Source organism: Amblyomma americanum, chromosome 4 (genome assembly GCF_052857255.1).
Source record: "Amblyomma americanum isolate KBUSLIRL-KWMA chromosome 4, ASM5285725v1, whole genome shotgun sequence".
NCBI classification, from domain to species: domain Eukaryota; kingdom Metazoa; phylum Arthropoda; class Arachnida; order Ixodida; family Ixodidae; genus Amblyomma; species Amblyomma americanum.
Window position 1 is genome coordinate 67236550 of NC_135500.1, and position 11487 is coordinate 67248036.

Here is an 11487-nt window from a genome sequence, read left to right on the forward strand (position 1 = left end):
TAAATGTAATTTTCCAGTGCGACAGTCTCAAGCTACCATATAGAAACTGGCAGATGTCTTGAACCTGAAGGCAATGGATAAACTGGCCATGTGATGATTTCCGTGTCGTTGCATGGCATGAATTACGAAGGAAGACATCGTTTTCTTTATGCTCTTTTACAGTGCAGTTTTGGGTAATGTGAATTTCAAAAACTGCCAGCAAGAGCCCAGTGCTACAGAATCCGCCTCGTTTGCAGCGAGTAGCAATCCCAGTAGCACTGCTAGGACTGTTATCTTGCCTTTGTAAAATACCTACAAAGAACATTCAATTCAAAGGGCCTCAATTACAATGTTCAGTGGGCTTCAGCACCCGTTTAGCAGTTGTCTCAAAGCAGTATGTTGGCGAATTTTTTTTTTTCTTTAGCTTTGTGGAGCATTTTCTGCTGCAATGGCATAAACAGGAAGGCAATATGCGGTTCTGCAGCAACACTTCAGACTGTGATGCGACACACGGCAAGCACTTACCTCAAAGATGAGTAGGTTGCTAAGAGGAAACAATGTGGTGGCTGGGTATGGCCTTAAAGAAAACTGCTTTGTAACACGGTTTTTCTATACGGCCAACGAAGTTGTTACTCATTTATTCACATGCTTCAATTACTGACAAGGCGTGTCGGTAGTAACACTTTATTTGGCAAGGAAGTCCTGGCCGACGTGGGCCTAATGCGACTCTGCCTGTAGGCCAAGGTGCAGAATTGTGGGCACAATCTTGAGCCAGTAGCCTGGAAAGGGGAATAGGTGCCTTGGACCAGAGAATGCCGCGCCATGCAAGGTCGCTGCTGCAGTCCCTCCACTAGTGTCAGTCATTCACAGGGTTGGATGCCATGAAAAAAGAAAAAAGTATGCAAGCTCACAACAATAAAATGCAACTAATAAACCACTAAGAGAAACCCACAAACAAATACACAAAAATGGAATGCATATGAGGGAAAAAAGATAAGGACATCTCCCAACAGGCTACAGCAGAAGCCCACGCACTGCTGTAGTGGCTTTGCGTATGGACATTAGAAAGATCCTTAAAAAAAAGGATAAAAGGAACATTGTTCAAGATGTGCCAGAGAAACCACACACAAAAAGAAGTGTGTACAAGGCAGAGACCAAGAATGAATAAAAATAGTCAAGACAAACAACGAAAGGGTTTCTCAAAGGCTTCTGACGCTGGCACACAGGAGGTCACAAGCTCCATATGCTAAACCGAAAACCTTAAAGGGGCGGAGACATCAAATGTTTGGTTGGAGTGTTCTTAGTTTCAAACATTGTATACTCCCACCCGGTGCGTGATACGTGCTCCGCAATTGAAATATGTACATTAAATATTATCGCATTATTTATACTGAGCGATTTCGGTTTCTGAGTGTCGGGGTGCATTATGACGTCTCCCCTGGTCATGTGGGCTCCAAAAGTAGTGACACAGGGACCGCTGCATCGTCTGCTCTCGTACACACGCTGTGCATATCAGGGCCTTTCGAAATGCCGGCCAGTACTGCGATATGCTTTATTTTCAAGTAGTTCAAATTATAAAACATATTTGAAATTACAATACAAACATGTCTCCACAAAATGCAGTGATGTAAAGAAACATTTCATTCCTCTTCATAATTTATCGCATCCTAAAGCTAATTGAGCATCTCAATGAATGAGGGAAAATCATGTAGAATGGTACAATTGGTCTGAGCCATAACTGTGTTCAGGAAAAAATGTGACAGCTTGACTTTGTAAGCTGCCGAACGACAATCTTTCGGCTTTTCATTTCTCAGCCTTTTGGCGAAGATCATAGCACCGAAGTGCGGCCTTGTGGTAGAGCATCCGCCTAACATTCGGGAGGTGCTGTGTTCGATTCCCAGTGCCGCCGGGTACCCACCGGTTTTAAGATTTCCCCGCCATGGTGATCGGCTCATCTAGGGTGAGATGCTTGGGAGAAGGGTCTTCGACCAAACCGTTGCCTTGACGGATCAGAGATAAGTTCCGCCGTCAAGCAACCCTAAATCCACCTCGTGCAGTAGAAGACCATCTTTTTTTTTTAACCCGTCATGCACACCTGCCGATGCGTGTGAGCCAGCCACAACGGTAGCAAGCAAATACCGCCGCACTTTGCTCAAAGGGTGTTTGTGAGCGGAGAGTGCTTATGGCACATCTATCTTGAGGCTATAGAAGTGAACGTTGTAAGTTTTGTAACTGGCACAAGGCGAGAGTTTTGGACTGCGGGTTTTAACCACGTGGAGACGTTTTTGTGCCTGCATTTGACGGGAATTTTGAGGCGCAGGCTATCCTTCCCACGCAGTGCACCCCTGGAGAGCCGAGCACTAGGCCGGGGGACCGCCTGTTCCTATTGGATTAATTGGCTGGTAGACCGGAGGCCGCGGGAATCGTACCCACGACCTCCCATAGCCGAGGCGAGCACTTAAGCACGAAGCCACAGCTGCGGTGGAGATGCTCTTGTCACAGTTCAGACACTGAAAAGGCGCATGACGTGATGTGGCATTGTTGAGAAACATTAATGACACAAAAAATCTATGAACAGCAGCTTAAGGCTCTCGGATACTTATCCGGAACACACAACAAAAGTGAGAGCATTAACAAGACGACCTCTTCCACACTCCCTTGTGACACCTCCAGCTGTGAAATGCTGCCCCAGATGCAGCATTCTTGACGGGACATGGCCCGCTTAACTCTTGTGTATGGGTTTCACCACACTGGAATCCCTGGCCGTAACGGACCCACAGATGCTGGCACATTTCAACTAGGGATCTGTGCAGAAATTTCAGCAGCTGTTTTCCTTCTCACTAGATGAAAAGTGCCTGGGTGATCCAGTCTTAGATTTGGAAGTTTGTTAAAATTATGCTCACAAGTTTTTGCTTTCTTTTAATGGTTCATAAGAGTGGTGGCCATATGTGCTGACATTACATGTGCTTTCACAAAAGAAACAAACAACTCTACTTTGAGAAAATTCTGGAAAATTTCTAAACGGAACACTCTGCATGCTTTCAGGGGTTCCATACACTGCTCATTGTACTGCAAAAGAATACTTCAGGCTTTCAAGAAGGAACCCTTGAACAAGAGGGCTGACAAAGGTTGGTTTGCTCATCACTGAGAAGCACTGACTTTTACTACCTTTCCAATGAAGGCACACTCTGGCATCCCTTTCGATAGCAGCAATGGCACAGGACAAGCATCAAGCAATTTCCACAAAAAGTAACAGCTTTTTACGACCTCGTCATCACAGCTCGAACCACAGAGAAACTAGCCTCTGTTTGTTTCTGCAATAGCCTACAAGATTGACGAGGCCTGAGAGCAAGATTTACAGATCAATTTTGATGCCACACTGGGGTGGCGTGGCACCTCGCATCAGTATACTGAAAGTGCATGAATTCTGCACATTACTATGACAACGGCTTATTCCACAGAAAATACTTTTGAACGTAGCTGTGTCTATTCATATGCACCAGACAAATTTAATGAGGAGTGTGGCAACCTATACAGAACCAACCAGTATATACAATGCTCACTTAATTGAAGACAAGAAAAAGACAGCTAGAACAGACAGGCTGCCATGCCTAATACTCATTAGAAGCAAAAATATGTCATGCCAATAAGAACGAACCACGTGCTGGACACTCACAGTATCGTTAAAACTCGCAGCAGACCTCTGTGTTAATTTCAGTCCGTCCTTTCCCGAGACTTGACCACTTTCTTGATGATATCCCTCACAACTCTCCAATTTTTCCAGGTAAACGAAATTCCTCTTGACAATTCTAGGTTGCTAGACACCCTTTAAAACCGTCACAGCCCTTCAAAGAAATTCAGTAGAACCTTGCTGTTCTGTTCTTGGTTCGTGTAATCTGCAGTATCATAAAACCAAAAATTATGCGTGTTGTGCTATTTTTATTCACCATACAAATTCTGGATAACTTTTTGAAACGATTTTCTGGTATACATGTCCATAATTTAGCCAAATTCTGACCATATGATGCATTCAGAGACCAAGAGAAAATGCCAGCCAAGCTAGTCATCATTTTTGGATGCTTTGCCCACATGCATCTGAGTACTGTGGAGAAGACGCCGCTGCTGCCCTGCACAAAGGCAAGGACACAAAGCATCTTAAGAGCAGCTGCGGCTCTTCCACAATACACAAGTGTAACGGGTCAAAGTATCTGAGAACCGTAAGAAATAGTTGACGGTCTGGACATGCCATGAAACTTCACCCCCATGGAAAACAAAAATATGGAAACAACTTGCAAGCGCTAGAAAAGGAACTTTTCATAATTTGTACCAGCACATTCACAAAAGTTTTAATGAAGTGAAGGTGCCAATAAATGCCAGGGGCTAGGAAATGGCGCAAAACCTGAACATGGAGACAGTCACCTGCAGACCAGCAAAAAATTTTTTCATAGGGGCTAATTCAAGCTTGTTGCTAAAACACTGCATTCATAACATAAAAAAAAATATGAAGGGGGACAGGGTGGGGGGGAAAAAAACATAAAAGGGAAGGTGGCACAAACCTTTGCCTTAAAAATGCAAAAGGCCTTGTTGTGTACCATTTGCAGAAGCTATCATGTCAGGATTTCGCATTCATTGAAAAGCAGTGTGCAATCACCTTGAAATCAGTGTGTGGCAGACTAGCCAGCAATTAAATTACTGTAATATAATTACAGTAATTTAATTATTTTTCTCAGTAATTTCTAATGTAATTCATTACTTTTGTGGCCTGGTTTTTTATTAATGTAATGAACTACTTTCAAGCAGTAATTTCACGGAAAAGTAATCAATTACAAGCAATATTACTTTCGCTGCATACCGAGTCCCTGCTTCTCCTCGTATCTGCCATGCTTTGGCCTCGCGTTTGTGGAGATGAGCATATACAAAGCAAAGATGCAGTTTATGGAGGTTTAACATCCCAAAGCAATCGACTATGGTTATGAGGGACGCCATAGTGAAGGGCTCCGGGAATTTCGACCACCTGGGGTTCTTTAACGTGCACTGACATCGCACAGTACACGGACCTATAGCATTTCGCCTCCACTGAAATGAGACTGCCGCAGACGGGATCGAACCAGTCTTTCGGGTCAGCAGCCGAGCACCATATAACCAATGAGCCACCGCGGCGACTCCCAAAGCAAGAATAAATTACGGAGGGCACTTGAGACTACTTCGATGCTTTGAAGGCAAAAAACATTCATTTTTTAATTTATATTGTTTCCTTCCTTTCTAATGACACACCTACTCATTAGCATACAGTCATAAGGTAACACATAAATTAAATGAATCATTATTCGCCAAGAAGTAACGCAGCTTTGTGGCCCATAGGTTGCGTGATCGCCTCGCAATTGAAGGCCTTCAATTGGTTCAATTCTCTGCACCTTGGGAAGAAATTTTTTCCCCCTGCTGATGACGTCACTGGGGGTTGTGGACCACGTTTCCTGGACATCGACAATGACGCCGGGTATCAATGTCAATGTGCCATATAAGGCGTTCCCCTTAAAAGTGCACAACCAGTAATGGCCAGCTCTCCAGGGAAGCGGCGCACGTGGACGGGAGGTGACGAGCGCATAGGCATCAGAACTGCCTTGGTGAAGAGTCTGCATATTAGTCACAGGACTGCTACGCATCTTCCTGCACTGCAAACTGCACACACGGCGACGTCAAAGCACACAGTGCTTTGACGTTGCCGCACTGACAAGAAGTCTCAACTGACACGTCTAAGAAAGTTGGCCGTGAGTTGTCGGGTTTTTTTGGCCTCATTTGAGGCCCTATTTCTAACTCAAGGGCAACATAGGCAACGGCGTCCCAGCGACATGCAATGTATTTCCACCAACTTGCCTCCAGAACAAATCAATTGAACAGCAGAATTGGCAGCTTCTCGCGCACCTGTGCACTTCTGGGATGATGCGTGGATAAGCAGTCACTGCACTCCCGCTGTTTACGCAGATGACAAATTCTTCAAAATCAGAATGGTGGGACCACATTACACATTGAACGATGTACTTCTGATTGAAGAGTGATATGACAAAGACCTCATCTACATCAGCAAAGCAGCTGTTCAAATTGACTAAAGAGGGGCAAAATTTTTGACGCCCATTTTCAAGCTCAGTGGCGGTGCAAACAAAAAACTCAAGAAATTTTGCACAAACTATGACCAATGCGCAACATTTTAGCATCGAAACAAAGTAATTTTCATTACTTAAGGCAGGTAATTGTAATGTAATGTCATTACTTTTTGAGACCAGTAATTTGTAATATAATTTAATTACTTTTGATACCTAGGAAAGTAATTAGTAATGGAATTCAATTACTTTTAGAGAGTAATTTTGCCACGCATGGTTTGTGGTCATCGGCTGCCTAGGGAACTTCTCAGTGTCCTTAAGTTCTTACGCAAACAATGACACACCACCCAGTTTCCCACATGTGACAATGTCCATGAGAAAAAGGAATATTGTGACAAAGACCACGAAGCTGGCTGTGGTGCGTTATAGAGCACTCGCGCTAGGCCAACGGCCATTAAATTATATCTCTGCCATCGTTCATCGCGCCTCACTCTGAACGGCAACCACGTAACAATACTATACACCACAGAGCATTTGCATTGGAGGGAATGGCCAAGAGCATTTTCCATTTGGTTTTCTGCGTGCTAAAGGAATATAGACACGTAATTTTGGTGGCATGTTTTCTTCTCTACAACGATGCAGAAAATACTACTACCCATGAATCACCATGTGATATTTGCCCATGGCCACTAAATAATTTATAATTGAATTTTTTCTGTCACGCTGTTTCAGTTTGAACAGCCGAACAATTGCTGTGACGTCAAAGTCAAAGAGTGCTTTTATGTCATGTGAGGCATGGAAAAACGTCCATATAATCGCTGCTTCATTGTTATGATTTACTGCACTGCTGAAGCCAGCCTTCCTCAAGAGCCGGAATGACAACTAATGTGGAAGCAGTGATTATATTGCAGTTTTTCACGCCTCACATGACCTACAACCTCTCTTTGATGCCACAGTCATCGTTCAGCTAGTGAAACTGAAACAGCACAAGAAAGAAATTCAGTTATAAATTATTTAGCAGCCATAGGAGCATACCACGTGGTAATCCGTGTATAATAATGCCTTACACCTCATTACAAAAAAGATTGGCTTGGTTTATGGGGGTTTAATGATCCAAAGCGACTCAGGCTATGAGGGACACTGTAGTGAAGGGCTCTGGAAATTTCGACCACCTGGGGTTCTTTAACGTGCACTGATATCACACAGTACATGGGCCTCTAGAATTTCGCCTCCATCAAAATTCAACCCCCGCGGCCGGGATCGAACCCACGTCTTTCGGGTCAGCAGCCAAGCCCCATAACCACTGAGCCACCGCACTGGCGTCATTACATTAAAAAGAAGAAACCACGCACCCAAAAGTTAGGTGTCTATGCTCCCTTAAAGAACACCAGGTGGTCAAAATTTCCGGAGCCCTTCACTACGGCGTCCCTCATAGCCTGAGTTGGTTTGGGACGTTAAACCCCCATAAGCCATAACCTTTCAGTAAATAACTGTCACCATTTCATTAAATAGCTCGTGCCATACATTCTCTGCTTCTTCGACCTACACATAGAGGAGGTGAGTGACTGTTTGAGGAGTCATAATGAAAACCTAAGCGGTCAAGTCGAGTCGCATGGGCAGCATTTCAGCGCTAATTCGTAAGTCGCCTGTGTAATATACATGCAACGATTTTTTTTCTTTCTCTGAAACGACCATTTCCTAGAGCAGGTTCATGGTAAAACTTCATTGCGATTTGCTGCTTGAAAATTCTTCCAAGTGTTTCAGGATTTTGGTGGTTGTTGGTGTCGGCGGCATGCAGTTGGTTGCAATTTCGTGACGACAGCAAGACTATTGGACAATCGGGCCTGCACTCGACCATTCGTTTTGGAAGCGGCCAGTGCCAAGCTGCATTTGAACTGCCTGAGCTGCTGTTGCACGCTGCCAGCACCACCGCGGAACTTCACAGAACTAGTGCAGAGAGTGCAGCCAAATCAAAGAAACCTATCATGACCAATCTTTACAAAGTTGTAGTTTGGGCTTGTTCCTATAGCATATTAGAAGACAGCGCAACACAATGGGACAGAGAAAAGCACACAGGACAAGCGCTTATCCTGTGTGCTCCTTTTCTCTGTCCCATTGTGCTGCACTATGTCTTCTTCTAATATCACCACAATGACCTGTCACACACACTGCAACAGTGCCTTGTGAGCTTTATGCACCTCACAAGCTTCCAAACAGTTAAAGGACATCAAGCACATTGCCCACAATGTTCATCTCTTTAAGGGCTCTTTACACCATCAGCTGTAAAAATGTCTTAAGCTTAGAGGCCTTAAAATTAAGCTTGCTTCTCCAGTTGCCTCATGCGCTCCATTCTAGTTGGCTACCTGGGTCCAAGCACCTTTCCCACGTAAAACCGATGCTCGGCGCAGGTGGCACAGCACTCATTTTAAAATTCTCACAGAAGGTTGAGGGCTCACCTTGTGGCGCCTTAGAGCCTTTGCTGCCTCAGCATTTTAACGTCCCATTTGTACAGCCTCTGCGCCAGCAAGCCAAAGCCGGACTCGAAGCAGGAATCGGGAAGGTCCGTGCATACCACAAAACTGCCAGTCAATTTTTAAAGTCCTGTTTTCCGAAATAAATATGAATTTAAAAGAACATGTTACGCGCTTCAGACACCAAAGCGTAATCGCTTATCTCGCCGCAATTTTTGCGCCTGTTTTAGAAAGCGAATTGTAACAGCAGCACACCACTGTAAAGTGCAGCATTAATTCAACACTCTACAGACTTTCCCAGCCGCGGGGCCACAAAAAATCCGACCGCGTACAAAACTCATCGCACAAACGGTTATTTCAACTGGACTGTTGTCAAATGTTTCCCGCCTTTTTTCGGGAGCACCCAAAAGCTGGTAATTATGCGTGTTTTAGATGACCATGAGTTACGTTGGGCTGGGTTGACAAAAGATATAAAACACGCTCAGCGCAAGCTCTTTTCTGTTGAACTGCACAGAGCTTTTGAGCAGAACTTACGAAAAAACAGACGAGTCTTTCCCTCCGGCCCTTTATTTGGGTCCACTGCCGGGCAAGCGGGCTCAGCGCTAGTCCTGGGTTATCTGCTAACACAAAATATTCGGGCGCAAGGAAGTTGACAACGGAATGCCGAGTGTCAGATAACGGGCAATCACTCAGTATGTGCATACCAAAAGATAGCAAGAACAAATTACTCACGTGCAACACGATCGCGCGTTCTTTCCGTCGACCGGCAATGCTCGGCTCGGCTCAAACATGGCTCAAACAGCAAAAAAAAATTGCCGGACGTGACGCCTTTTTTTCAAACCGGATTCGACGTCATGGGTTGAAATAACGCTTGCTAGTGAGCCGACCGCGTCATTTAGCTCTATGGCGTCCAACCTGCTGGTGGCACCGCGAGCAATGAATGCCGACGGCTGCGGCGTGGAGCGCTGCAAGTCGGGAGGGTGTAATTAAGCTTTTAAAAGATATATATAAAGGTAACAGAGTGCTTATAAAATGGGGAAAAAATGGATTGGGGCCTGTAGAGATACAGCGCGGGCTTAGGCAAGGATGCCCTCTGTCTCCTTTGCTGTTCATGTTGTACCTGCAAGGGTTGGAGACCAAGCTAGAGAGGAGTGGACTAGGCTTCAACCTTTCTTTCTCCAAGCGAGGAGAATGGATTAAAAAGGGCCCTAGGCTGCGTTCCAATACTCTAGACGACAAGACGTCCAGTGTGACGTCTAGGAAGCTGTCTACATGTCCGTCCACCCATGTATTGGAATTCCTCCATGTATTGGAAGATAGATAGATAGATACTTGAGGCCTTGCCCTTTGTAACGGGTGGGCACCACTAGGTTGGGCACCCGGACCAAAAAAACAAGAAGATGGAAGCGCACAAGGAGAGAAAGGACGATAAACCGCACAAAAAAAGGAAAAAGAAGAAAAAAAAGAAAAAACACGCAAAGGCTGAAGTCAGGAGGTGGGGGTTCGCTCATCGACCTCGTTCACTTCCGACTCTGCGGTTTCGCGCTTTTAGACACAGTGCTCCACCAAAGAGTTAGTTGACGCTTGGTTCGCAGCACCCCCTCGCTCTTGACCTTGGAGTTGTCTCCTTCGTCGTCCACTGCAGGACCGTGAAACCCAAGCGCCTGTGGGAATGTGGTGCTCTCTGTCGGCATCGGATGGAGTCTCTGGCACGACATCACCAGGTGCTCGATGGTCTCCTCCGCGTCGCCACACGCTCGGCATACTGCTGCCTGTGCTTCTGGTGTTGCATCGAAACGACGGCGGTACACCAGTGTTCGCAGCGCTCCGGCACGGGCCTCAAACAGCAATGCGCTACCCAGGCCGTTGTCAAAAATCTTTTCGGGTCCGATGCTGTTTTTGCACTCGCGGTACACAGCCAGTGTCGGTTTTTCCGCGAGTGCCTGCAGCCATTGGCGATTCTCTTCTTCCTGGACCCGTCTCCTTGCCTCCTGTTTCCATGCCGTTGCCGATTCGGCACTTATGGGTGTCTGGAAAAGTCCATACTTGCCTTCTATCTTGTGGAGGCGCTTCACCCATGTAGTGCGTAGGCATGTCGCAGCGAGGTATTCAAAGACCCGCCTTGCCCATCGGTTGCGGCTCATGAACTGCAGTCGACCGCGGTACTCCAGCTTGCTGCATGCCTCCCTTGCCTCAAAACTAGACCATCCCAGGTCGCCTTGAATGGCTGCATTGGCCACCCGTCCATGACATCCGACTGCAGTGCGGCCGACCTCTGTTTGTCTGCGCTCTAACCAATTTCTGGTGGCTGATGGGAGGCAGACCACCGCGTTGGCGAATGTGAGTCCTGGCACGTGCGCGAGCTTCCAGAGGTCGCGGACCATGGTGTACTGGTGGCACCCCCACAGGCACCGACGTCGGAGGATGCATTGCGCTCGAAGTGCAGACTGATGGACCTTGGCCTCGTGCAGTCTGAACATGTCAGTCTCAGCACACAAATTTATATCCAGGTATTTATACGACCTGTCGACTGTCAGGGTCTCTTCATTCAACATCAGCGATAGCTGATCAGTCGCCTCGCCTGCCAGCTGAACAACCCTGCATTTTCGCTGGTTGAACTTGAGGCCAAGGCTTCGCAGCTCCGCGGCACAAATGTCTAGCATTTCTTGCACATCCTCTGTGTTTTCTCCCATAATTACCTAATCATCAGCAAAGGCAAGACCCGGAAGTCGGCTGGAGTTGCCAATTCCTGTGGTGCTGTACTTAAGGCCGAATCCCAGGTTTGCCTGCAGGAGTGCCTTTTCCAGTCCGGACACATACAGGAGGTAGAGGAGGGGAGACAATGGGCATCCCTGCCGAAGCCCCCTGTGTACGTAGACCCGTTCCGAATGCACATTGCCAAAAACGGCTGTGACTACGTTTTCCCTGTACAACCTCTT

At 46.3% G+C, this 11487-nt stretch overlaps 1 long non-coding RNA gene across 2 annotated transcripts; it reads right to left on the reverse strand.

Moving 5' to 3' along the window:
• Window positions 1-649: 649 nt before the first annotated feature.
• Window positions 650-9382, reverse strand: LOC144128017 (uncharacterized). Of its 2 annotated transcripts, none has more exons than XR_013313657.1 (4): window positions 9281-9382; window positions 9083-9165; window positions 8534-8616; window positions 650-829 (listed from the first exon to the last, which is right to left on the reverse strand). It is a non-coding gene; the product is annotated as an uncharacterized LOC144128017 (long non-coding RNA). The 2 variants fall into 2 exon arrangements; XR_013313658.1 differs by having other exon boundaries at window positions 8534-8678.
• Window positions 9383-11487: the final 2105 nt, after the last annotated feature.